We start from the raw sequence: 5,243 nt of genomic DNA, 5'->3' as shown, positions 1-5,243 counted from the left end.
CGGCTGGATTCAGCAGCTCTGAGTGGGGGATGGGGACCCTTAGATGTGCTCAGTGGGGCACATGTACCAAGCTCCTATGGTTCTCCACAATGTACCACCACAGAGGTGGGAAAACTGAGGCTCAAAGATGGGCCAGGCCTCACCCTGCCACCTCTGAACAGAGGCATACACCCGCACCCCACCCCCCGCACACACACACACTGTTCCAGGCATTGCTGAGGCTCAGCTGTGTGACTGGGTCAGGTCCTTCTGTGTTGGTGGGAAGACAAGAGTGTGGCCTGGTATGCCTGCCCCAGACTCCTGTGGGAGCTGGGCCAAGGTTCATCTCTGGACCTTGTCCTCTGTGCCAGGAAAGAGTTGGACAAAGCAAGACTCAAGAACATTTTCTCCAGCCCCAACACTTTCTATTCTTGAGACCAGGGTTTTTCTCACCCTTGACACCATCAACAGTGATGTAATTATTCTTTGTTGTACACCCACCACACACACCCTGCTGTGAGCACCAAAACTATCTCCCCTGGTTGGAGGAAGACATCACCCCTGGTTGAGAACTACTGGTCTAGACCAAAAATGAGTCCCCAACTTCCTTGGATGGCCTGTCCAGCTGCTGGGTTGGGGGATGTCCTCCTGGGGACTGAGGTCCAGAGCATCATCCTGGGAAGGCCTATCTGGTCCCTCCCAGTAGCACACGCAGAGCATGATAACTTTGTCCCTGCATCTCAGGGAGAGGCAAAGGGATCCCTCTTGCCCTATCAGTGGTGCAACCCCAGCTCCATGAAGCTTCATGGCGTCCAATTTGACTCACTTGTGGGGCAAGGGTGGATTCCCTGGGCATTTGACCATCCCTGGAGCTGTCACCCACCCACAGGGTCTTGGTCACCACTTGTGAGCTGATGACAGATCCCCACCCTGGCTCTGACCTCCTGGCTATCTGGAGCAATAGACACGCACAACCCACCAGCCACCCAACCACCTCTGGAGCACCTGAGATCCACGGCACCATCAGCTCCAGCCCCATCTCCTTATTTCTCCACCGCCTCTTTGTCTTAGTCCACTCCCTGCTCTTGATGGCAATAGACCTTGGGAAATCTACGCCTCTTTTTGCCCTAAGGTAGTGTGGAGCCTTCCTTAGCTCCTGAGGCCCCCCCCAGAAGCCCACTTCTCTCTCTCCCTGCTCAACCCACCCAGATCACCATCCCCAGCCCAGCAGCCTCTTTTTTCTTTTCTTTCTTCTTTTTTTTTTTGAAGTTTTTGACCGGGGCCGGGTTTGAACCTGCCACCTCCGGTATATGGGGCCGGCACCCTACTCCTTTGAGCCACAGCCGCCGCACAGCCCAGCTGCCTCTTTCTTTTTTTTTTTTTTTGAGACACTCAGTTAGAGTGCCATGGTGTCACAGCTCATAGCAATCTCAAACTGTTGGGCTTAAGTGATTCTCTTGCCTCAGCTTCACAAGTAGCTGGGACTATAGGTGCCTGCTACAATGTCTGGTGATTTTTTGGTTGCAATTGTCATTGTTGTTTAGCAGGCCTGGGCTGGTCTCAAACCCACCAGCTTCAGTGTTTGTGGCCAGTGCCCTACTCACTGAGCTATGGGCGCCAAGCCTAAACATATTCTTACACAGGAAATCAACACCCAAAGGGCAACATCTTCTGGTAACATTGCAATCAATACAAATGAGCCCCTACAGAATACAGCTAATGCAGGGTTCAGAGGAAAATTCATTGCTTTAAAATAGTTACATTAATAATATGAATTGAAATAAAGCATCTAACTTGGCTTGGCGCCTGTGGCTCAAGTGGCTAAGGCACCAGCCACATACACCTGAGGTGGCAGGTTCAAATCCAGCCCAGGCCTGCCAAACAACAATGATGGCTGCAACCAAAAAATAGCCGGGTGTTGTGGCAGGCACCTGTAGTCCCAGCTACTTGGGAGGTGGAGGCAGGAGAATCACTTGAGCCCAGGAGTTGGAGATTACTGTGAGCTGTGATGCCACAGTACTCTACCCAGGGTGACAGCTTGAGGCTCTGTCTCAAAAAAAAAAAAAAAAGCATCTAACTTAAGACGTTAGTATTAAGGTCACTATGAAAGTTTTGAGATAGAGTATGTCATGGCCCATTTTTTCACTTCAAAGAAATACAGTTGACAGTGGCATCCTTTCTGATTTACTTGTACAAGTTTCAACTTGCTCAGATTATTGGTGTTGCTGAGAGGGCCTCATCTGTTTCCATTTGCCTGGCACTCAGCATCATCTATGGAGCTAGGAAGAAAGCTCTTCTGCACGATTCTTTTCTTTCTTTCTTTTTTTTTTTTTTTTTTGTAGAGACAGAGTCTCAATTTATCACCCCTGGTGGAGTGCTGTGGCATCACACAGCTCACCCGGCTATTTTTTGGTTGCAGCCATCATTGTTGTTTGGCGGGCCTGGGCTGGATTCGAACCTGCCAGCTCAGGCGTATGTGGCTGGTGCCTTAGCCACTTGAGCCACAGGCACCAAACCAAGTTAGATGCTTTATTTCGATTCATATTATTAATGCAACCTCCAACTCTTGGGCTTAAGTGATTCTCTTGCCTCAGCCTTCCAAGTAGCTGGGACTAAAGGTGCCCGCCACAATGCCCAGCTATTTATTTATTTATTTTTTTGCGTTTGACTGGGGCTGGGTTTGAACCTGCCACCCTCAGTATATGGGGCTGGCACCCTAATCACTGAGCCACAGGTGGCGCTCTGCATGATTGTTTTCTATGATTTCATTTATATTTATTTATTTTTAACAAATTTATTTTTTTTTTAAAATAGATTTCATTTATTTATTTTTGTGTGTGTGGCTTTTGGCCGGAGCTGGGTTTGAATCCACCACCTCTGGCATATAGGACCCGTGCCCTTCCCCTTTGAGCCACAGAAACTGCCTTGTTTTTCATGATTTTAAAAGTGGGTTAAGCTCCCAGAACAAAGGGACTATGTGACTGGGAGGAGCCAACCTGCTCTGCCCTGCTAGTGCTGCCTCAGGCAAAGTGACTTCTAAGGAGTGAGAGACTAGACTAGTAAAGGTACCGAGGAACTACTGGAACCACACATCTCAGCCTAGAGGAGTTCACAGAGGCCTCACAGAGATGGTGACCAGGGCTGGCTCTTCAGGAAACAGGAGAGAGAAGCACCTGTGGCTCAGTGGGTAGGGTGCCAGCCCCATATACCGAGGGTGGTGGGTTCGAACCCGGTCCCAGCCAAACTGCAAGAAAAAATAGCAGGGTGTGGGGCGGCGCCTGTGGCTTAGTGAGTAGGGCGCTGGCCCCATATGCCGAGGGTGGTGGGTTCAAACCCAGCCCCAGCTAAACTGCAACCAAAAAATAGCCGGGTGTTGTGGCGGGCGCCTGTAGTCCCAGCTACTCCGGAGGCTGAGGCAAGAGAATCGCTTAAGCCCAGGAGTTGGAGGTTGCTGTGAGCCGTGTGACACTAGAGCACTCTACAGAGGGCAATAGAGTGAGACTCTGTCTCTACAAAAAAAAAAAGCTAATATGTACTTTATGTATATTTTTACAAATATATATGATTTTAATTTTTGCTTCCTTTTTCAGTAGTTCTCTTAGTTTTTTTCTTTTCTTTTTTTTCTCTCTCTCTTTTTTTTTGGTTTTTGGCTGGGGCTGGGTTTGAACCCGCCACCTCCGGCATATGGGACTGGGGTGCCCTACTCCTTGAGCCACAGGCGCTGCCCACTTTTTTTCTCTCTTGCTGTTTTTGTTTAGTTTTTTTGGGGGGGGGTTTGATTGCATTTTTACTTTTTTCAATAGCAAGGGCTCCTCCATTTTTTTTTTTTTTACATTTTTTCAGTCCCTTTATTCTTTCTTTCTCTCCGTTTTCTCTTTTTAGTAGAGATTTTTTTACTCTTCTCATCTTTCCCACATACATAGCTCATTAAATAACTAAGATAACCTTTTTTTTCTCTTCTCTATTTTATACAATTATATTTAAAAAAATTTTTTTTTGAGATAGAATCTCAATCTGTCACCCTGGGTAGCGTGCCATGGCATCATCGTTCACAGCAATCTCCAACTCTGGCTCAAGTGATCCTCTTGCCTCAGTTTTTCTATTTTTAGTAGAGACGAGGTCTCACTCAGGCTGGTCTCAAACTCATGAGCTCAAGCAATCCATCTGCCTTGGCCTCCCAGAGTGCTAGCATTACAGGCGTGAGCCACTGTACTATATTTTTAATTTTTTTTTTTTTGTAGAGACAGAGTCTCACTTTACCGCCCTCGGTAGAGTGCCATGATGTCACAGGACTCACAGCAACCTCTACCTCTTGGGCTTACGCAATTCTCCTGCCTCAGCCTCCCGAGCAGCTGGGACTACAGGTGCCTACCACAACACCCGGCTATTTTTTGGTTGCAGTTCAGCTGGGGCTGGGTTCGAACCTGCCACCTTTGGTATATGGGGCCTGTGCCCTACTCACTAAGCCACAAGTGCCACCCTATGTTTTAAATTTTTAATCTAATTTTCTTTTTCTTTTTTTTTTTTTCTTCTCTGTGGGCTGGGGGAGTCACAACATTAGTCTGGCTGGGGGAGTCATAGCCTTGGTCTGTCTTAAGGAGGCCACAAGCTCAGGGTCCTGAGTGTCCTTCTAGCTTTGGCTTTTGGAAAGTAGGTATTGGTAGATCCCCAGTGTGACATACTGCTTATTTCTTTCTATATTTGGCAGAGATGGGGTCTTGTTTCTTCCCAGGCTGGTAAGGAGCTCCTGACTTTGAGGAACTTGTTCTACCCAAGTTCCGCCCTCTTTACCCTTATTGTCCTTTTGGCCTTATACCAACATGCCACTTCAATCCCTAAGCTCTGAGACAAGGTTATTTGAAGTGAAGGAGGCAGTGAGAAGGAAAAAGTAGGGTGGCGCCTGTGGCTCAAGGAGTAGGGTGCCAGCCCCATATACCAGAGGTGACAGGTTCAAACCTGGCCCTGGCCAAAAAAAAAAAAAAGAAGGAAAAAGTAGGGAAGGTCGCTGCTACCGCTGCCACCAGAAGGAGCTGGGGGAGGACGGTGGCACGTAAGGCTTGTCGCAGACAATGCGGCCGGGGCCTTGCAGGTGCAAGGGTGGCCTGGGCTTTGGCCTCCCTCCGGTTCCCTGGAAGCAGGCCAGCGGTCAGCGCAGGAGTAGCAGCCAAGGCAGAGGCTCCAGCGCGTCTCTCTCCTCCCCTTCAGCCTGAGCCAGGGGAGGCCAGGTGGCCCAGGTGGCTGGAAGGGGGGTAGGCTGTCCAAGA

The sequence above is a fragment of the Nycticebus coucang genome, chromosome 4, assembly GCF_027406575.1.
Source record: "Nycticebus coucang isolate mNycCou1 chromosome 4, mNycCou1.pri, whole genome shotgun sequence".
Lineage (NCBI taxonomy): Eukaryota > Metazoa > Chordata > Mammalia > Primates > Lorisidae > Nycticebus > Nycticebus coucang.
Note: the sequence above shows the minus strand (reverse complement) of the source record.